Below are 24070 nucleotides of genomic sequence, written 5' to 3'. Positions count from 1 at the left end.
TTAACTCCTTAAGTTTCATATTGATTTCTTCTTACAAATCTACAGCAAACCTCATCTATGAGGAAAAAAGCAAAAGCTTTGTTTCAGAAGACTGGAAGACCAGGGTTGCTTTTAAGTATTACGCACTTCTAAAAGCAATGGTTTGGAAAGCTTGCTATTTCTTTCACAAACTGAATGATCCTCTGAGCAGCTTTTCACAGCCTTCTAGAACAAATCTAACTATAAGAACATCCTGCAAACACCCAGAGGCAGTGCTACCTGAATTTACATTTTAATTAATGGGCAGATATGGTTGCATTTTCCTAGTAGTCCCGATCACGCGAATTACGTAGAACCTATCCCACCTTCTGCCACTTTTGTAATATTCTACTATAAGTACAAGCCTGTACTAATCGTATCATCACCAAATATAAGACCAGGACGGATCTCTTGCAACAATTTTCCCTGAACAGAAATTGCATTTCTGTGACACAATTTGTTTTCTTGGTGAAGACAGAAAAAAACAAAAACAAACTAACAACAACTAGAGTATGTGGAAAAAATGACAGCACAAGGGATGAAGAAAGGAGGAGTTCAGAGGAGGACCGAGGAAAAGAAAACATTAAGAAGGAGGTAAAGTCAACCACAATACAGCCAGTACAGAGACAAAGAAGAGAGTATTAAAAGTGATGCAGGTAATCTTGAGGCCAGAATTTCTGCAAATCTTGTGAACTGGCTGAAGACCAGATTCCCCTGTAGTTAAACTGAAAGTCTCCTCTTCCATAAAGATCACGAAATGGTTTGTCATATAATTAGGGTATAACTTTAGCACACGCTGTTGATCACACAGCAGCTCTGGCCGGCTTCCCTGATACTCAGAGACACCAGCTTTTATGGTAACACAGCATTTTACATTAAGCTCTCTGAAACAGATTGTGTATGCTGGAAAACTGTTTCAGACGGGATAGTAGCTGTTGTGTCATAAAAAAAAAAATAATCAAAAATATAATACACGTGAAGAGAGTATTTGTAGTGCAAGATATACTCAAAGAACTGTTTTCTGAGAGTTCCAAATGTCAGAGAAATGCTGATCACATTGTTAATTTCATTTTGCAAAAGTTTTATCTAGTGCATGGAACAGCAGGAACTGAGTAACACTTCTCATAATACTTTGGTAATGAAGGAACGTGTTCATCAAAATAAATTCTTCTATTCATCAGTTAAGACTACGTGAAAGAGAAGCTTACAGGCATCTAAAGAGAACCTACTATGACAGTCTGCAGCTTTCTTATACATCTAACTTTGAAAGCAATGCAGTGCTCTCCTGAGTAAATAAATATGAAAACAAATACACTTAGAGCTTTTCCGGAAGGGCAGTAAAATAATTGTAATTTTAACAGTTCCGTTCCTAAAGCCAAGTATATGATGTAAATACTGAACGCTCCGAAGTACACACTTGAATTTTCATGAAAGTTTTCCAAAATAGCAGCTCTGATTTCTCATCTCATTGATTCTTACAACTCCAGAACCTGGCAGAGCAAGCGAGAAAACCACAACCATTCAGAGCTTTGAGAAGGGCAGATAGAGATGTTTCTCCAAATATACTTTTCAGCAAGAGATATTTCTAACTGTTCGAATTAGAAAACATGGGATGCTACTCTGTTTAGATAACAACGTTCAACTGCAAAAAAACCCTCCAAGCCTGACCTCAGCCTAAGATACTACCAGAGGTAAAAATGAGCAAGCGTACACAGGAGATCCGAGCTTCATCAGAGATTCCTACAGGCAGCCTTCCTTGTCAATCCACTTCAAGCTAGAGAAAACAATATTAAAACAAGATCTGCTCTTATATGAAGAGCCCAGGATGTTTAAGGGACCAGAAGGAAAGCCCATCCCATTCTTTTAATACATGATCCGTGCGCCCCTTCACTGAAATTTCAGGGAAGCCACCAAGATTGCGCTCCAGAACACTCACTAACCCAAAGTACTGTGTGGAGAACAATAAAAAGGGGAGGAATATCTTAAGCAGCATATCAGAAAGCCAACTCCAGGCTGGCAATTTTAATATGAGGACAGAATTCCTCTGAGATCACAGAGCTTCCCCTCCCTCAACCTATGGATTATTTGCACTTAGGCACACAAGTCTATAAAGATATTTAAACAACTAATTCGTGTTTAAGCACCTAGCTCCCATCCCAGCAATCCCACCCAGCCATTCGGGCACTTCAGCAAACAAGCATCAGCAGACCTCTGGCGCTGCTCGCTCCTGAAGCACAGGAGCAGGTCCCTCTCGGAAAAGGTTTCTTATTGTTAGCACACTGTTGGCACATTCCTGATCTAAAATGCTCACACAAGCTGCTTTCTCTGGCAGTTAAACTCTTCACTCATGAATGACTCTTATCAGGATCGGCTATGCGTTCCGAATCAGAGTAAGTGAACGAGAAAAAATTGTTTATGACAAGTTATTTCAACATCATTTGTCCCCAGGACAGGCAACTGCAACTCAAACCGCATGACCTAGACTTCTCTTAGGCAGCAGCTGTTGGCCTTTGACGCCCAGCCTTCAGAAAGGCTGTTTGAATTTTATCCCACGCACCCCTCCAAAGCAGAATCGCTCAGACAAGAACGATGCTTAAGCACTGCTTGTGCACTGTGCTGCACAACGAGCAGCATTCCCCTTCCTTCTTGAGATGAGAAAAAGACAAAAATAACAGTAGCAGAGGAGAAGCCCAGCGATTCAGGACTTCTGCCTGGAAGCGTACTGAACTTATGCCACAGAAAACTGAGGCACCAGCAAGTGTCACCATCAGAAACACTTTCTGCAGCCCTTTCTGGTCTGACACTGCATGAAGCTTATTCTTGGTTCACACACTAACCACCAAAACTTTCTGTCTTCTTACCCAAGGGTGAGAAATTACTGCACTCTCTCTAAGCAGACTAAAGAGGGAAGTACAGTTTCAGGTAAAAAGGACAATGTTGTATTTGCCTTTTAAAACCATGGGAAAGCAATCAGTAGCCACACTGCTCAGATTTTCAAAAGCATTTCTAAAGTCTGACTGCTGGACTAACTAGCAGCTTATTCTCCCTTAGATACAAATATAGGACCACAGAGCAAGGAGCAGCTCCTTTGCCCGAGCCCTATGACTATCCATTGGTTAATTTAGAAACTACCAAATCTGTCAAAGTACTCATTCCTCCCTAAAAATCTTCATGGCTTGAATTTGCTTCACACAGACTAAGTTAGGCAGCAGCCACAGAACAACATATGCATGTTGGTTCTGGGTCCCTTGGCAAAACTACAATTTCATCAGCTCTGCCGCTGATGAATGGGGGAGGCACACGTTTCATCACTCTGAAAACAGATTCTGCAGGCTGACTGGTTACACATGCCATTCTGCACCTGCACTGAAAGGCATGCTCTGACTTCTTCCAGCTAGGAAGTTTTGTCCAACAGCTTACTCCAGTTACCCTTCAGAAATTGGCCTTTAGTTAATACGTGGTAAAAAAAACCTAAACCACATTAATTTGTTCCTGGCCATATGCTCCCCTCCTCACAGTCTTGGTACGGAGAGGGTTTCAACTGAAAATACATTTCCACCTTCCAATCAGAGCTTTTGTTGTTGTTTTGGTCTAGACCAGCCACTGTAACACAATGTTTAATTCAGGATGAAGCACACATTTTTCAATAGAACTTCTTATTGCAAACAGAATGGAACACCACTTACAGAGCCAGTCCTAGCAGCTAATATGACTGAAGACATATATAGTCCTACTTCTGAAAATAGTGACAGTAAAGTCCACTTAAGCTCGATACATCAGAAGAGGTCACCTGACATCCTACAGAAACCCCAAAACATCACTGCACTGCCTCAATCTAAGCTCTTAATACACAGAGAGAACTAGGTTCGCCCACGCAGACAGCTCAGGAGGAGCTGAGCAGCCAGGAGCCTTCGTTCTCATTTCCCAGCAACTCAAGTATGCCAAGCTGTTCTGAAACACTGTGGGGATTGCACCTTGCAACATACAAGCCCACAAAGGGGACGTGTGGAAGCAAGCTCCTATCTCTGAAATCAATTTTACTTTGCTGCAGTGTTACCATGAGTTCTACCTCTAATAGAATAATAGATCCAAAATTAAAAGATATTCAAGCCAATGAAAGAGAATTAACTGTTCTTTTCAGAATGCCTGTAAAAATACTCTTCAAACCTAATTTTCTATGAAAAAGAGTGGTCACCCAGGACCACCATATCAAGAGAAAACAGTGCCATTCACAGCCACACGTGAATACAAAGCTAGAATTACAAATGCAGTTTGACAGGGGGAACCCTGAGCTGCCAAGTCAGTTCTGTTTGCCTAATTTCATTACAATGGCACAAATGCTTTCATTTGTCACACTCCAGCTTCATGTGTTTATCTCCCTTTCATTAAACATGACTTTAACAAATGACTACTCCACTGTGCCAAGATCTTAAGAGCCCCTCAGAACTGAGATTTTGTTTTTGAGAAGGGTGGCAATGCATACCATGCATTCGGCAATCTTGATATCCTCTGGTCAGGGTGGCATAAACTCAACTGAAACGCTGTCTCCTATAGGAATTACTTACCCCTACCAGCAAAGCAGGAGCACTGACAGTCCCAGCAGTGTTAGCCATCAGTTATCGGGGTTTTCAACTAAAGCCACACTTCAAATTCAGCTGTTCTGACTGCCCAATACAAGTCCCAGGACAATTTTTCATAGCAGGTATTCGCTCTGATATCCTCAGCCAAAATTACACCACAAACTCCAACTGTGCTGCTACTGTTACTTCAAGGGCTTTTCACCCAGCCACAGTATTCTGTTCCAGAGGGAGTTACACTTCTGTGATATTACGAAAAGCAGAAGCTCACTTAATTCATAATGAAAACAAATGTCATCAATAGCAAGTATCACAAAGTGCAAACGTTTGCGGTTTCTACCCAGATAAAGTAGAGAAACAAAAGAGATATGGGATGATTTCTGAGCCCACCACAACTACTCTGGTTTCTTTGAATTATTAACACCAGTGACGCAGACCTACTGCTGCATGCAGATCTGTTGAAGCAGAGGTTTATTTCAAAAGCTGAAGCTGGAAGAATTTGTTTAATTCTGCTCTCATTTCTTAGCACTCGGGAGACAGCTGAGATTGGCCTGTTGACTTTTTTTTCTCCCTGAATTGCAGCTGACACATATTCAATATATGAACTGTGCAGTAATTTGGCACAGAGGTTGAAGGTCACTAGTAGAAGGCCTTGCTATGGATCCCAAAATGTCTCCTCTCCCCCTGTGACCTGAATACCTCTAGAAGAACAGTGACTGTTCTGATGAAAGCTAACACATCAATTATCCTACCCTACGCAATAAAAACCTATTGTTTCCATACTGATCTCCCACAAGGGTGCTTAGAGCCACTGTCAACAGTAACACCACCTACCTCTTAGTGTAATTTCAATGCTAACCCATGCTTGTTTTCTAGAAACCTTTCCTCTTACCTCATACTGGAAGATAAGCACTAAGCCAACACCTGATTACATGGGCACACTGCAGAGAAAGATTAGATCAAGATCCATGGTTTGGAAAGCCACATATGCAAATTCAAGATTACCTGAACTTTGATCTCAGTTGCAGACAGGAGGAGAGCTCTCAGGGAAAGGAGATGGAGGAATACAGCTGAGCTGGGCCTCTGATAAGTTCTAACAAAAACTGACTCGAGTTCCTATGCCATTCTGATGGGCCTTCTCCCTTGGGTACAAGTTACTCAATACAAAGCTCTGAACAACTTCCAGATGAGAGAAATCATCCTTCACATATGCCTATAAGCAAAAGATCCTTCAGTAAGCTACAGTTTAGTTAATTTCACAAATAACTAGAAGTGCAACTTATTTTAATAGAAAAAAAATATCCCACAGCAGTAGAATGAAAAGGCCAAGAAAAAAAAAAACAAAAAAAAAACCAGACCAAAACTTAAGCTATAGCTTTTAAGACAACTAACACTCATTGCAACAGTTTTCAGTACATTTTTGGTAGGAGACAGTACTGAAGCACCAGTAACTTGCCAGATGTCTGTAAAGGAACACCACAGTGCTCATAGCAGTTTTTGGAATCTGGAAAATATGCTAATCCCTACACAAAGATCCTCATTTCTTCTAATAGGCTCAGCATAGCGATAGCTGCCGGTAAATAGCAAAGCTCTTCAGCTGGTAACTGAAGAAAGTGTCAGCTGCACAGCAACTTCTATCCCTGAGCCATGTGGAAGAACGGAACCACAGCTGGAGAAGACCTACACTTACGCACTCCTCCAGATTCACTCATGGACCCGGGTACTTCATTGTCCTGGCAGAAGGTTTGAAAAGCTATTTTTACAAGCAGATTATACTGCAGTTAAAAGAAACATGACAATACACGTGTGGATGCAATGCACGCATTACTTCATAACTCAGGAGGATCAGCAAAGATAGAATAGATCAGCATCACCCATTTATTTATAAGTCACTTAAGTTGTTGCCAACATCTGGTGTCCTTACACATTACTGACAGGGAAGCAGCAATGCTTCTGGACTTGCACCTAGCTCAATTGTTTAAATCAAATACATCATGAAGCACTGCCTGCTTTGGCAGGGGGGTTGGACTCGATGATCTCTAGAGGTCCCTTCCAACCCCTGCAATTCTTTGATTCTGTGAATTTAAGGTTTAAGACTCCAAACAGACAAAGAACTTCCTCCTCCTTACTGCAAAGAACACAGTCAGTATTCCCCACACTAAGTATGCAGCACCCACTACTGAACTGCAGGGGAAAAGTATTTACTTAATAAAATCTGTAAGAAAAACCTTTATAGCCTACTGAAAGCACATCCCTGAAATGCTGGTAAGCTTCACTTTTTATCTCTGTTTAGAGCCAGCTGAAATTATTCCAAAAGATTTCTTACAGAAAAGTCAACACGCAGGACACGAGCCAGATCTCGCGATAAACCTGCACAACCTCTGAGCTTCAAAACCCAGGGGCAGTCCTCAAACGTAGAGACATTCAACTCTAAATGAAATTACTAAATCAAACTAAACCAAAGCAAAAAGCAGTCATCCCGTGACAAATTCATCCGCCCTTGACCAAACACTGATAGTTATTGATCTTGCTGCTGTTGTGAATTAGAGGCAGGTTTCCCAAGGTTCTCTCCTAATACAAGAAAGAGAGAATGGCCGCACTAACAAGGCCGACTAGGCTAAATGAAACCTACGGGGAATTGCATTGCACAGCCAAGTCCTGAGGATGGACTGACCTGTCCATCTTACTGACAGCACAAGTTTGATGTGTGTCATGTTTAAGCACTCTTTTTCCTCTCTAGAAGAAATTGGCACATGTCGAAGGAAGAGCAATTAGGTTGTGATACTTTACAGAACTCCATTCAGTCACTGTACTTGCTTTGCCATGGTATTTTATACACGTCTTGCACAGTACCAGGTCCGAACTAAGCAGGCAATTTAAAAGCCCAAGAGAAATTAAAACTTTCTTCCCTGGTATTTTAAAGCTCAGAAATTCTCTACAGCCTTGTGTGTCTATCACGCTATGAATAGCTCTCATTGCAAATTCACCATGTTGTGTAAGAGAAAGCTTCTCTATTTCTAAGAGGCTGGAAAAAAGGAATTACATTTTTATCATCAATTAGTTGTCTGAACATTACCTCGCCCTGTTTGCCCCTTCCTCAAGGGAAACCGATGAGTGCCAAAGGGAAAAATTAAAAGGAAATCGAAGAACAACAAATCCCAAACAAGCCAATACATTTCTCATGTTGCCAGAGAACCTAAAAAGCATCAGTGAGACTGACAAAATCCAAACACTGAAATGAAAAAAGTCTGAGGGCCCAAGAGTGAAGAGAATCTTTTAACGACAAAAATCTCTCCAAAGCTTAATGAACCCTTCTATTGTGATTTACACAAGTACTTCCATCCAACCTGAACCAACCTAGGAGATACTACACTTCATCTTGCTGTTACCAGAAAGTAAAATTTCTAAGTACAAATGGCAGAACACAATTGCCCAGAATTCAACACCCTACGTTGCCACTAATGCAAAATGGGAGTCTCGTGGGAACAGGATTCAAGACTTTGGAATATTAGTTTCAAACCTACAGTGACAGAAAATAGAAGCAAAATGAAGAGAAGACTGGCCTGTTGGCAGTCAATACCATTACTGCCTCAAGACATCAGAACAACAAATACATTAAGTGACTATTCTTGTATTTTTTGTGTATGCTTATATTTCTTGTATACTATATGTCAATGCCAGAAGAAAGCATTAGAGTACTTCAGAATCTCAACTGATGATCCTGTCCTAGACTCAATAAAGACCTTCAATGACTGCACAAAGGGCACAAAGCTGCCTGGCTCTCCTAAGTGAAATCCCCAATGGGTCAGTGGACACTACTCTGCTTTAACCTCTCACCCCTAGAATTTCTACTGCCATGACCTTCGGTATGGGATCATTATAGTTCCAAAGTGTTCCCAAGACCTGGTAAAAAGCCAGAGACAGAATAATCTCATTGAAACTTCTGAAAACATGACAGAATTTGTTCTAACAGGATATACGCACACATACATGTCACAAATGCACCGGCATCAGATTGGCAACAAGCTTCTTGATCACAGGTAGATACAGCAGTTTTACTCTCAGCCTCTGCTACTCTTATCAGTTTCTCAATTTTGGGCAACTCACTTCTTCTACAGCTCCTCATGGGAAAGGGAAAATATCTGGCCTTTGTACATGATGCGTCATCAGGTTACCTGGGAATAATGTCAACAAAGCAACTCACACTAACAGCAATGCAATGAAGGCTTCCTGTCCTATCACCCCACCTTTTTCTCAGCCTAAAAGTTAACTAAGACCCTTGATGGAAGAAGTTATTTTTCAAGTTCAAATATAAGCTAGGAAAATACACCAAGCACCATACAACATCAGCGATGATAGAAATAAATGTTGTGATTTATCACACAGAGAACCAGCAGCACAGAGATCGGTTTGTGACAGCACACCAAGGAAACTGAGAGGCACATACTGGAGTCAGGACTAGAAACAATGTAGCATTGCTTATACACTCATTTTTAATGAGATGGTTTTTATGAGCATGAAGCTTCAAATTTTAGGGGAGCTGATGAATGAGAAGGAAATGAACTTATTTCTTCCCCAAAGCAGCAATTAAACAGCTAGTGAATTCTCATGGCCTTGTCAGAATGAAACCACTTGAAACAGAGCAGTATCTTGTTCAGCTTTGAGGCCAGCGCTTAAACAGAAAGTGACTCTAGGTAACAGAAGGACTTCGAGAGCTCTTCCAAAAACTTGGGATGAAATCCCAAGGCTCCGGGAGAGCAAGGCAAGCACCTGTTTTCCTGAACAGTCCATTTTTTTACGCTGCATACTTTACACAGAAGCTGCATTATTCTGGAGAAGCTGCATTCCAGCCAAAAGTGCACAGTTAATGTTTTTTGCAGCCCTCAGCCTCCAGTGATGGATGACCATTTTATAATGAAATACTTTATGCTCAATCAACTTACAAATAGCGGATGTTTTATCACACTGAATTAAAAAGAATGTTTTTAACAAGAAAAAAAAAAAGCATCAGACAAGAGGATCGGTGATGAGCAGAAGCAAAAGTTATTCCTATTAAGGGTGGCTAAGGAAGAAAAATCCAAGAGATACTACAATTTAACTCTTTAAGGGCTCTCCAGCAACATGTGGAAACGATGCATAAGGCTGTATTTACTCTACTCTGAAAACACCTACATATAAGTCCTAGATTAGACTACTGAGACAGTAGTATATAAAGGCCTCTACAAATAAGTTAGAGCCTGTGATGTCTCAATAAGGTTTCCACAAAGTTAATGCTATTAACTAAGCACTGTCTACAGATAAATCTTTTAAAATACTTTTTTCTCTCATGCCTTCAAACCTCCAGATTCAACTGATAGCCTTGTCCAAGATCCGGTGCATGCTCTTAGACAAGAACTGCTGTTGATACATGCTGCAAGTCAAGAAATCCCATAGCTTAAAATGAATACACTGGACTCAACACTAGCCCTTGAAAAACCCCACAGTGGAAGCCCTTGTGCTTTCAAATAACTAGCACAAGAAAAAGTTTCCAAACACATCAGAATGTCTATTCAGCTTCCTATTGCTGGCTGCAACCCTGAATACAGTCTGACTTCCAGACTGGTTCTGCTTTGAACAGAGGACTGGAGCAGATGACCTCCAGAGGTCTCTTCCCATGTACATTATTCCAGTTCCAACTTCTGCTCACTGTGAAAGAAAGCAAAAACAAAAAAACCACAAAGCTTTCTGATATTTTACATTACAAATGTAGCCACTTCACCAAGATAAAAGGTTCCCTTCCCTGATCTTCTACTGGTTAGTACAGGCATTAATTAAATACAAAACAGGAGCTTGTTCTAGAACTACCCAGGTCCAGGATCACAACTTCCAACTAGGGGACTTCCCTTAGTCACACTGCAACCACTTCAGCCTCCATTAAGTTCCGAGTTTATTTATGAAGACATTCCACTACTGTTTGAAGCACTGAAAATATCAATCAGTCCATGATTGCAGACACGAAGCCCAGCTCTCCTCCCCTCCCCATTCCTCAGCTGAAGGCAGGCACTCAGTGAATCAGACTAAAAGGAGAATAGAGTTTCCACCACCTGCTTCAGCTTTTAAGCATCCAACTGAAACTGCCGCAGTCCAGCGTCAGGCAGTCTGAAGGTGGCATTCTCCTGCTCTGTGAAGGACTGAATTTCAGTACAAGAAGAATCCAAATAGAGAAATGAGTGAAAACAGCAGCAACGGACAAAGGATGCTTAATATGGCCACAGAGCAGAAGAAGCTGAAGACACTGTGCTGCAAAGTACCACATCTCCCTTACAACTGAGCATCTAATTCACCCTTTGCCTAAAGCTGAAGGCTGTGGGCAGTGTTTAGTATGCACTGTTTTCACTTCTGTGACATCCTTTCAAAGAACAGCTTAAAATATGACCCCACATTGTTGTGTGCCTTGGAATCACCTTATTATTGGAGTAATACTAGTAGTAATACTAGTACTAGACTAGGGCTGCTTACCTCAGTAATGTAAGGATTTTAACTTAGCAGTTAACAGTTTAAATTTAGTCGATATTCTCCACTAGCAGAAAGGGTTATGGGGATACATAACAAGTTTGCAACTGTTTTAAATAAACTAAAAAACCCTCTCCACACATCCCAACCACCACTACCCTTACTTAATCTTATATCAATACAGCCATCGATTGAGACCTAATTCTCCTTCCAGCTTACAAGGCTTCCTTGGCCACAGAAACACCTCACTGAAATTTTACAAAATGTTGGAGAGTCAGAAGACAGAGTGGAGAAAGGGTTAATCCACAGCTGGGAGAAAGTTTCCCTGGAAAATTGGAACACATGCTGTGGCTGTGACTAAATTTCACACTGGTTCTGTTGAGTACAAACATCCACAACTGTGTGCATTTCAGAGAGTCAGAGAAAAAGAAATGCTCCTTATATATTGGCTTCACCTGCTAGGTTCCTTCAAATTGATAATGACATGCTCTGGGGAACAGCAGAATCCTTCAGATGCACTTCACATTTCAAGCAGAGATGAGGCCAAAGGGGGGAAGAAGTTATTAAATTGAAGGAAGTAGTTTTTTCCTTCCTTGCTCCTGCATTTATTTTTTTAGCATACTGAATAGTCAATCTATGGTCTCTGTGAGAGCAGATTTCACCACTAAAGACTACATGTGTCAACACAGAGCCACCTGAGCTGAGCTTTACAACACATCAATTCTAGGCAAGAACATGAAGGGGAATCGCATGAAGTGAATGTGTCTGTAGGTAGAACATCACCTTAAGTCAGACTGAAATTGCATTTAAAAAGAAATGACTGTGGGTCTCTTATCCCCTCTAAGATGGCTCTGTATGCAGACACATTGCAAAAGGAAAGAAAAAAAAACGTTGTTTAAATAACTACACAGCTGTTTCTTTTTGACCCTATTCCTGAATACAATTCTGTTCAGGTACATATGGACCATCTTCCTCTTTGACAGGTGCTTGTATCTGCAGAGTGGGCCAATTAAAGTCAATCCCTGTTCAAGTTTTCACTCTCCATTTCCTCAGTTAACTTTAAAGTTTGCAAAAGACCCTCAAAGCAAGGAATAAATCACTTGCTTTCCCCAAGGTTACATAACAGACTTTCCTCCTGTCATTAAGTACCCAGACTTCAAATTTATTTTCACTAATGGGCACACAACTTGTTCTTTTCTAATTTAGAAAAAAAAAACCACCTTCCATCTTTCTCTACTCTCCACTTCCAATGAAGCTAAGCAAGATGCCAAGTGAAACAGAAACATCCCTATGTCATATCACATGATAATAAATGTACATCTAGAGTTTATTTTCTTTAGCTGTATTGCAATCAGGTGCTCAATTATATCTTTTTATACATCCTGGCAGTGACTTATACTTCCTGCCCCAGCTGTCCAGCACAGTACTCACACAAGCAACATGTACTCACATTAACCTCCGAATTTCAGAGACTGCAGAACTGACCAGCTACAAACCTAATCACCTCCTGTAACAGGGAAATAGGCCACCAACAGTATTAGGCCATTCTGTATTGGATGTTCTAACTAATGGGTTAAGAAACATGCAAAATGACTGCTATTAAAACAATAATGTATTTGTTTTGACACACCATGAAAAATAACCCCCTTAAGAGATCAGTAAGTGCCAATCGCTTGATTCTAACCAAGATTCAGGTGAAGAAGTTACATTTATGGCTGCAAGAAGTTTAACTTCCAGTAATCCAAAGTTTGTTGTTTGCCACCCATGGTATGGAGTTGGCTACAAAACACAAACATTTAGAAACCTGGAGATCTGCCAAGCACTGCACCCCACAAAACAGACTCCTCACGTAACACAGCCCTCACTGACTCAGCTCAAAAAACAGGGTAAGTGCCAGGCAGGCCTCAAACAAAAGGGTACAGGCTGAGTTCAGCAAGGGAAAGTGCTGAGTCTGGAACCCAGGGAGGCACAAACCCAGGCAGCACAAAGGCTCATGGTACGGTGGGCTGCATTCAACACTGCACTGCTGGCAGCTCCAGGGAGGTGATCCTTCTTTTCCACTTACTGTCAGGCCTGGTTCCGGGCTGCCCAGTATAAGACTGGAAGGTTTTACTCCTGGCTTCCAGAGCTCGAAGCCATCAAAAACAGAAAGAGAACTGGAGAACTTACTCAGCTGTTCTTTTCAGGTACCTCATACTGTGGTGAGCAAGGAGAGGAGGGGCAAATTACTTCAGAGCATATCAGACTCTGCAGTCTTTATTCCTGAACTTACAAACACACACGATGATCAGAGAAGTGAGGCTGCCTGGCAAGACAGATATGAGATTAAAAACCAACCTATAATTCAAGATGTCAATATTTGTTATTAGCTGTGTCACCTGGGAAAGCTCTAAAAGTATGTTTGATTTGAGGTGTGGTTCTTTTTAATTTCTGGGATTTCGGGCTCTAGAGGTAACTCTTAGAAAGGAAAATATGGAAGTTATCTTAACTTTGAAATTAACTTTTGTACCACCTTAACTTTTCTGATAACTACTATCTCGTGGGAAGCAGACTCCTGTATTTTCCAGTTCTCCTTGACACTACAGGCAGCTGCCTTGCTTAGAAAAAAGCCACATTCTTCAGAATGTATTAAATCAATTAAAAATGGTTTTAGAACTTCCTTAATCCTGTATGTTGTTCAAAACGCTACCCACTGTTTATCAACATTAACTTATGGGCATTTGTTTACATCAGGAATGTTTTGGAAGGGAATATTTTAGAAATATCAAGCCCTCCCTTTATTTAATACTACAGAAATTAACGTATGATGGCATTCCAACAGAATTCAGCCTAGAGTTCCATCAGCTCTAACTGAACTAATGGGCGATCATCAGCCACTAAGCTATGCTGTTACCCACTGCATAGCTAATGTTGCATTCTATAAATAAATGTTTTTGCTGATCTGTATCCTAAATAACTCCTGCAACCCCTGTTTTCAGAGTAACAATCAATTCAACAATCCAGATACAGGAGACTTCAGAGGGTATGAGAAATCTCCCATACAAAGTGGAGCATCACTGTCTTCCAAACTCATCTTTGGTGCTGTCCTGGTAGGCACTGAGGAACTGTGGCAGCACTGAGTGATGCTGGGGAGATGGTGCCTCACAGTGGAAGAAACAGAAGTGTTGGGATCCATTGTTAAAACCTCAAATCTACATAAACCAAAACAGTGTGAAAATAATTGGTTAAATCATTAAATTGGCAGCAATTAACATTCTTACAATAATGTGAGGCGCAATCCACTTTCAGAACTAATGCAAATACACAATAAAAAAGACCAGATACGTAAGACACACACTCCTACTATCCTCATGGTTAGAAGATTTTGCATTTCCTCATCTACAACCAGATTTATTCTGTCAGAAATTGTATATGGTCTCTGAAGAACTAGTGCATGACCTTGCATCTTTTATGAGAAGTCACAGCTGTATTCCCACATTGACTGATAAAGACAACTGAGAAGGCAAGCACAGTCCCATCCCCTCTTCAAAACAGGCCGGCCATTTTAACTCACGCTGAAAAATTATTTGCTGCCATCATAATTAAGCATTTCTGGATTTCTATTACATGGTTCAAAACAGAACAAACCCGAAGTGCCACACAATGCTGTACCACGATCCCATGTGCCAAGAGGTAACAACAGCACCTTGAGGTCTCATACACCCCAAAACCAGAACATTGTGAATTTCTGCAGAAAGCTCAGGTCCAGAAACAGGAAAGAAAAAGAAAGAAAAAAAGAAAAACCATGTTTAAAAAGAAAAGGAAGAAGAAGTAGGAGCTGTGGAAGCAGAATAAGAGAATTGCAAGTTAGAAAGCTTAGGAGCACAAGGAAGAAAATATCTTGTTGGAAGAACTTAGGGTTAACATATCGAAAAAGCAGATACTGTTAGTAACAGACTGGCACAGAGTTAGAAGGTGATCAATGTTATTCATTATTTTTAATGTTGCCCCTCTTGTCTTTACACAGTAGCATGACACTAACAGGTATCTTCCAGTACTCTGCCCAGGTGAGCATTTCAATTTGCAATGCAATTTGCCTTTTGTATAAATACCAACAAAGTCAGTAAGGCAAACAGCAAGTCTGACTTCGACAATGATCACCCCTATTTCTCCAGGTACTCTCTAGATAGAGGAATCCACTTTTTCTCTGGAAACATGGAAAAATAAATTGTAGTGAGAAATTACTGCTGAACTCACAACAAATGCAGCTCAGCGCACTGTCCCTCACAAGGCTCTGCCTTTCCAGCCCACAGCCCTGCTTAACAAATCTGCCCCTTTGCACCACACTCAGGAAGGATTAATCTGGCCACAACCCAGTTCACTTTCCACCCTGTTACACATTAGTGGCCCAGCCTTGCTGGGTCTGTATTTCCACCCTTTCTCGGATGGACACATGGGTTAATAACCTTCCTTCAAGCTTCTTTCAGTCTGAAAGAAAGCTTTGTATTGCACATTTTTAACTAAAAAGACTGAAAGTACAGTAAGCAAATAATAGACATCAAGGGTTTAAAACCTTTACATTTGGATCTTAATCTTTACTTGACAGTTTTGCACAGCCTCTTCAATTCATACAAAGGTTGCTTCCAGGATGAGTGAGGAAACCTGCACTGCTCACAGAGCAGCACTTGCAGCCCATCATCTCTAACAGGAGCTGGTCAGATTAGGTTGTTAGTCCCATCACTGGCCAGCTCACAAGCTGGTAGCTGCTGAATATTACCTTTGATGCCTTGTTCCAACCATGTCAAGATGGGCATATGACCAGCGCTGAGGTGGGAAAGTTCTCTCTTTGGGGCTATATATGCAGATATTTGCCCAGGCCACTGTTTTCTGCTCTGTTCCTTTAATCATTTCTTAATCTAAGCTAGCAAATAACAAACCAAAAACTCTTCCAGAGACATCCATAATGTGCATAAGAAAGAAAAGCTATTTTTTCCACAGCATTAGAACTGGAGCCTCAGCTATTTGGAATAGGAGATTAATGCTCATTAGCTTAGTACTAATTAACAGCCTTCCTCCTCTACAGCTTGGATGTTTGCAGAAGGGATAATAACTGGCACACCGCACTGGGAGGATCAGAATAAATGACTAAAAGGACCTACTATCTCCTCACAGAACCGCGAGGAGCCTGAGCACCATTAAGTGCAGTGCATAAATGTATCCATGCTTCACCCAATCCCTTAATTCTATTTTTAAGCCTCATTTAGGTTGAAAATACTTCTTAGCACATGCTGCGTCCAGCTAGAAAAAAACGTAACTAGTAATTCAGAAAAGGTAAAGTCCATTGAACCGCATGACAAGTATCCCTTGCACTCCTGTTTCTTCCCGGCTTGTCCTGCAATTGTGTCCCAATCTACCAGCATTAACACAGATACACAGCGGTATTTATTTGATGCCTATTCCACCAGGCTGTATTCACACTAAATCCTCCATGTGTATTTAATAAATCACACTAGTTAGGTGGGCAGGATTAGTTCCAAGTCACCTAATGACTATATCATGAGCTGCAGTATTAAAGGGATTAATATTAATCTTAGCCATTTCAATTCGCCGCGAGAGGCCAGTCCCTGCTCCAACAGGAGCCACAGCAGGCAGTGCAAGAAATTCTAAACAAGAGCACGAAGATTAATGAGGGCTTCCTCATTCTGCCTGGGAGTCTTCTATACCACGATCGGCAGCAACGAATCCCCAGCAAAGACAGGCTCATAAATAAACACACAACTCCACAAATACTTGGAGCAGCTGAGCCCAGCGTAGACTTGTTTTCACTCCTTATCTGCGTCCTCTGTAACCCACACCTCCGAGCACACTCAGGAATTTGAAAGGCTTGCACAGCAGCTGATTTGTTTTCTTTCACATAAAAGCACACACCTCATTACTCATAATAAATTACGCTTTTTAAATGAGTTTGCAGAACGAGCAGCTAAAGTGAGCTGCCTGAGTTCCACACTGCAGCAGGGGAATCCAAGAGGGCAGCTCACAGCACTGAGGTTAAAAAAGATGTCAGCCTCCAGAGGATTTGACTTGCTTTATTCCTGGCAAGAATAAGCATTACAAGCCAGAGGAGCTCTTAAGAACTGAGAGAAAGCCCATTCTGTGGGGCTAGTATTAAAGTCATACATAAAAATGAATTTCTACAGCTAAAGCTGTTTCTGTGACAGCGTGCTGCATTTCATCATACCCCCAGCAATGCTCCCACACAAAGTAAGGGCCTTGGTCTCCCTTTCATTGACATGAAAGAATATCAACCATAATCATTAGCACAAAAATTCCAGAAGTAAATCTTGGTCTACGGCAGATTTATATGTAGTCGAGAGATGTAAAAAGAGAAACCTTTTATAGCTCAGTTAATTCAAAACGCCACAGAAGCAACAGAAGTCAAACAGCTGCATCCTGAGACCAGTAGAGAAAAAAAAATGAAGAGGGAAAAGGAGGAGTTGAGTCAGCAATATTCCCTGCCTTCACTGAACAGCTCTAGACCCTAAAAAAATAGGCAGAGATCAGGTTAAAGTGGAGCATAAGCCTGTCACAAGCTATTAACAGCTCAGCATGGCCTCCAGGCACAACAGCAGCCTCCAAAGCTGTGCCTGGGTACAGCACATTGCTGAGCACAGTGCACCCGCTTGGAAGCAAGTGGCTCACAGCGAGTGGAACAAGAACAGGCCACGAGCAAAGCATGGCAGAAAATATCTGGAACTTGTTGCACTGCCATGTAAGCGATATAATGGACTGGGGCCAATCTATCCAAGATTATTAACTAAATATCGGCAAACTAAGCGGGGCTGCACCCCATGCAGATGTGCAAATGGGAAGGGATCCATTTGGTGGTGCACCACCCAACTGCTCCAAGGCACAATGGAGAAGGAATGGAGCTGATGTTTCCAGTATTTGTTAATGACTCTCACATGAGAAATCTCTGGCAGTAAGAAAGCTTATACCTCCACCTTACACCTGTTTTATTTGTTCTTAAAAGAAAGCATAACAGAGGGGAAAAAAATAAATAAATCAAGATTCTGCTAAGAAGCAATACACACAAGTTCTATACTATCCACCAGCTGTGAAGAATGAAAGAACTCAAGTCCCATGAAAGGTGTGCAAAGGCCGTACAGCTGACACCATTTCATGTGCTTGAGGAAGGATTTTATTCAGTGGGCCATGCTATTTTGGAATGAATGGAACATACATCCCAAAGGGACACTGAGATACAGGCAGACTCTTGAATGTATTTCTCAGCACAGGTAACCAATAGCCAATGCATCCAAACAAATGTTTAACAGTTTGTAACTCCAGAATGGCTAACTTAAAAACTGCTCACTACTCAGTTTGAAATTCTACTTTGGTGAGGTTCTGAGTAAAAATCACATGATACAAAGTGGTTATAGAATATAACCTCTGAGGAATAGAATAGGAAATATCCACGTTTGAAGGTTTGAGGCTCATATTCTTAAATATCATCAAGTTTAATCCAACAGCAAAAGAAACACCACCCAAACTTCTATTGCTGAAAGAAGCTGGAGCTGTTCACCTGCCTTCAACATGCACTGTGAGCCAAAAGAAACAAACTACTATGCCCTATACTCTTGAGACTATATGGGAGTCATTAATTTTCTTTCCACGTTTGCTCTCACCCTATTTGAAAAACACACACAAAACCCCCCAAAACTGTATTAGCTCGTTTTAAAAGCTCTGGGTTCTCTTAAATGTACCATGCTTTGTCAAATGTGCTTCTAACACTCAGGTCTCCATGAGAGAGCCATCCAACCTGCAGCCTGCCTGTTGAGCAGCAAGAGTTCTAACTCTGCTAACTCTGCTGACACAACAGTGTGAGCAAGAAATTGGTTTTCTTCCACATAACAAGTTTTATTTCTAGAGGACTTTGGTCTTCAGATCCAAAAATGATAAATCACTTTTATATATTAAACACCTCCTAGGCTCTTTGCTTTCTGGGGTGTCACGGCTTAGGGAGGAGCAATTTGTTTAAACGAGGGATGCAAATCTGAGCCTTCTGAACTCAAACCTCATTAGCACTGCTGAGGAAAACAACCCACAGCTTTCACCTTATTTTACAAAAACAACAGAAGCAAACTGTGCTTCATAAGAGGGGTAGGTGGCAGAGTATTTTTAGCACTTTGGCAAGGACAAAGACGGTCCCAGTACCAGACATTCTTGCAGTGCTAACAGGCTGCAAAAACCCTCATAGGAAAGATGCTATTCAGACCTGTGGACACTGTATAAATATAAGCGTATGTGAGAACTATTTCTGTGCACGATAGCAAATTTTTCCCTCCCCATGAAGCCCTCTATAGATGAAACCATTCTGCCTGCTGCTGTGTCCACAGTCCATTCTGCACACAAGGTCAGGCCCATCCACTGGAGCTGCATCAGTCTCCTGGAATGCTGAAGTCCACATATTTGCCATTCAACATGAAAACTGCTTTTCAAGTTCAATCAGCTATAAATGTTGCTTTGTTTTAATTTTCCACTGAACTTCCTGGAACCTATTATCAGACTGTCAGGGATGTATATTTAGCAATGGCAACACGGCCTCTTTGCCACTGCCCCACTGCTCATGTCACCTCCAATAAACAGAAAAACAATACCCCAGTAAATGACATTTTTGTAGGCTATTTACTGCCAGTGCAAGGCAGCGAGTAAAAGTGGAAGTGCATGGTAAGCCTTCATTCACTTTAAAATAAATAAATATCAAGTGACCCCTAAGGACAGAAACAAAAGGGAATATTCATTTCCCACTTACATTTTAAGTCACACCTACCTCCTTGAGTCGATATCCACCAGACCAAGTGAAAAATGTTAGCAAAGAAATGATGATTCAGTGAAACTACACACCTCATATCTGTAAGTGTCTAAATTTCAGGGTCCTTTAAAACAGTCTCACATGAAAGGACTGTATTTGCATAAACATTTATTGTTATGCAGTATTATTTGAGTGCCACCTGTAACCACAAACAGCCTTTTCTCCTTTCTCTGCTATTGAGTTGCATGAGGCCTCCTCAAGGATCCTCATTCAAACTAAAGGGCATCATTAATAACGTGCACATACAAAATTAAACCTGTTTAAAGAACAGCAGAAAAAGTGACATAAAGTTGCAACAAAAAAAGGAAATTAGCAGTCCAGCCCTTCCCTCAGAGACACCACATACACAAAAGCAGGTGGCATCTCTAAGGCTGTGGCCACTCCAGGTTTTCCTCCTCCAGCCACAAAACTTTTGCAACTAAAATGGCCAACCAGCACATCCTGTAGAGCAGCACACTGAAGTCCTTCTCCTACGGCTCATTTAGGAAATTCTACTGCCTTCGATGTAAGTATTCAGCCTAGTTTTAAAGAAATACCCAGTTTTGTTATAAATCTGGTATAACTTCAAGCTAATGGCTTGAATAGCTTTATATAATACCTGGAAAGCCCAGGCCTCATTACTAACTGGGTTCATTGAACAGTGTAACAAATTAACTGCTAAAAACACCCACCAAAACATACACAACATGGTACAGGAAGATCTATGTAAACATTCAGATCCAGTGCAACCAGAATAGTAAATGGAAATTCTACATGAACTCAGAGCGGAATCTCTTTCCACCTTTCAGATAATTTATAGCTTAATGTCAGCTAAACATAGTAACTAATTCCATTTGTCCACCGAAAGTAAATTCTTGGCTGCTCTTCCAACGTCATTGCAGACATTACTGTCAATCCCCAAACTGTGGCCTGTCCAATCAAAGTGTCAGCACTTACCTGCTGCTCAGCACTCCAGACACATGGACTGTCATATCAGTCAGTGACTGATCAGGCGCAGAAATCAGATAGAGCCTTCTCTTGACAACCAGACTTGATTAGAGTACAAGCTATGCATCAGCTTCTGAAGTCTAACAAATGCACGCCGACTTCAGCAGAAGGCTGCTTTACTGTTTCTGACAAAGCTGCTATCATTTTGGCAAATAGATGATAAGGCCGTAAGAACAACAGCTGTAAAAAACACTCCCCTCCTCCTTTTCTGTGTATAAGTGATTTAAGGTTGAAACTGTTTAACACTCAACTCAAGGTTCAGAAGTCCACTACATAATCATGGAAGAAAAAAGGTAAATAAATAAAAAGCCCAAGGAGACACAATAAGTGTCCTGAGTTTGAATTCCCACTACAATCTAAATATGGTGGTAAAAAAGGCGTCATTTTAGGAGTAAAACTGGTCTTTCTCCAAACACACTTCGATTTCACAAAGTGCAATGTATCAACTGGAAAACACTCCAGAAAAATGTTTTAATTCACCTTACAGAAGCTACTCAGTAGCTGAGTCTTCATTTGTTCTTGTATTTTTGGAGGTTCATCAGCCAATACCAAAACACACATCTTCCACGGGCAACAATTTTTAGGCTACCTCTTTCCTGACCTGCAGATGAATTGAATGATAAAATTCACTTCAAGTTTACACTTAGAATTCTAGATGCTGCCAGTCTTGTGTCCTGTCAGACAGAGCTCCATACATCTAGTGTGCTCATCTATAGGAAAGAGGACACAGACATCTTGTCAGGACACTGTTTCCTTGGCAAGTCCCTAGTCCCACGGCACCACTGAGCAATTGCAGGCTAGGGAGTATGACTCCAGGCTATTTCTAGCTCACACCAATCACTTCAAAACAAGCAACATGGCCTCAATAAAACAGCTCCAGCCAGTACTAAGTTTATCAGTAATAATGTCAAAGCTCCACAAAACTTTTCTTCCCACCACAAGTGCAAAAAGCCTATGCCAGGATGACCTTAGATTTTTTTTAGCTCATGAGTCAAGTTTGCCCATTGCTGTCATCTTCTAATACAGAGCATGAGCCTGGCAGCAGGAAATGACTCCAGAAGCCACAGCTGTTGCAGAGCCCAGCCTGCATCTTCCAGCCCTGACAACTACTTCATCTCCTTTTTGATCAACGTGCACAGAACTAACCACTAAAAAAGGATGATGCCCCAAACTGGCTATAAGCAAGAAATTTCCACCATTCACAACTCCATTTCAAAGACACTGGAAGTCTATGAAAGAAATCCTGACTCCTCTATCCGCCTGACTTGGAGCTCGGTGCCTTTGGAACTTGCTTCTCTAGCACCACACATTCACAGAGCTGTACCAGCAAATCATGCCCAACAGTCCAAAAGGCCAAGAGCAAAAAAATATCAGTCCACCACAGCAGTGAATAGTAACTGTGGGGTTTATTTGGCAGGAATATTTTCGGATAAAAACGACTGCCAGCAAATCCACACCGCCATAAAGACTCAATGCTACACAGAGAAAGATTATTAAAGGCTTCCCAGCCAATAATTCCCCCACAAGCTCCCCCCCAGAAGAAAAAAGGTACTAAAATCCTCTGCCAACAACCACCTTCCACATTCCTTCTCAACAAAAAGAATCATAACCTCAGTGAAAAGATGGGAGTGCAGAAGCACATCCATCTGAATTTTGTTTTCACCTCCTGTCAGCTCTCCTTGCAAAGTTAAAACATATCATAGAACCGAAAAGTCAAAACTGCCCATAAAGAAATCCCTTCTCATTTCCATTTATTTTGCCACGCCACACACAGAAAGCTGACGCTGCAGTCAGACATCAAATCAGACCTATGAGAAACCAAGAGACCCTTTTTAGGGGGTTCATACAACAGAATTCCTAAGGAACCCTGAGGTTTTAGCTGTACCTCCCCTTTCTATAAGCAGCAGCAGCACTTCCTTTCTCTTTCACTTTTAAGTGAAACATTTATGCATGCCCAAGACTTAAAAACAACTGGCCTAACTTTAGTTGGAGTCTCTGAGAACTAACTAATTATAAAGGGTATTATTAAAATAAATACCTTACACGAGTAGATAACTTTAATTTAATCAATTAAGTTTAATTAGTCACCAGATTCCTGCAAATTCTTTTCATTGAAATCACTGTTGGACACAGATCTGCAGACACAGCAAACCAGTAACCGTAGCTCTGCAGACCCCCAACGTACTGTAAACAACGGTCTGAGAACAGACCCAATTACTCTGCTCCCACCAAACTAGGAAAATCTGCAGAGGAGCCGCCGTGTGAGCAATAACTCGTTCTAATCAATCTGATCGTCTGAGCAGTAAGAGGTGAGGATTCAGAAGCAACAGTGCATGAATGTAAGGGAAAGAGATTATCCACTTCCCAATGCCAGTTAAATTCTTCACGCATTGAGGAAGGAAGCAATGAGTTCTCTTCACCAGCAAAGGGACATCAGGAGCAAGCGTGAGCGTACAAATCTGATTACCCCAAAAAACTTACTCCATCATCCCTGAGCTAAGTGAGAGAAAGGGAAGCAGCCTAATGAATAAGGATGAGACATTCATTAGGCATTTGTTTACACATTATTATTCAATACTAACTTTCAAAATAGACTACGATAAACAGGAGAAAATCTAAACATGGTGTTATGCAGAAAAGCTGCCGTGCTTTAAATTCACCTCCTCCTTTAAATTAAAAAAAAAAACACAAACATTTAAAGTATAGATAAATTTCTACCTGTGAGTAAAGTGATTGCTTACACAAGGGGCTTGTGTTGGGGGCGGTTACTTGCACACAGTACGACAACAGTGCAAAGATAACAGAAAACTGGGTGTTTTCATGCATAAGTAAACACATTACTGTAGTACCCTCTGTACAACTTGCATACATACATCTAATTTACCAATAATCTTTAAAAACACAACAAGAATGGAAAAAACAACACCTGTAGAATTCTAATCTGGGGACAAAAGTACATACCCAACTTTTCCAAACTTTTATCTCACACTTTACCCTTCACTTCCTTATTCTGCCTACCAATACACGTTCAGTGCTAGGAACCAACCTACTGACATATCCGAGACTAGAATGAAAGCTTCACATTCACGCCTGCAGGCTGTGCATCAGCAGATCACCAAGCTCTGCCTAGCAAAAAATGAAATTA

General features: G+C 41.1%; 1 protein-coding gene across 7 annotated transcripts in view; it reads right to left on the bottom strand.

The window, feature by feature from the left end:
* GBF1 (golgi brefeldin A resistant guanine nucleotide exchange factor 1) overlaps nucleotides 1–24070 on the bottom strand; it is a 90478-nt gene that overhangs the window by 40683 nt on the left and 25725 nt on the right. The window lies entirely within an intron of this gene.

Source organism: Coturnix japonica, chromosome 8 (genome assembly GCF_054131305.1).
Source record: "Coturnix japonica strain WE chromosome 8, WE-NBRP24, whole genome shotgun sequence".
NCBI lineage: Eukaryota > Metazoa > Chordata > Aves > Galliformes > Phasianidae > Coturnix > Coturnix japonica.
Note: the sequence above shows the minus strand (reverse complement) of the source record. Positions and strands in the feature narration are given on the sequence as shown.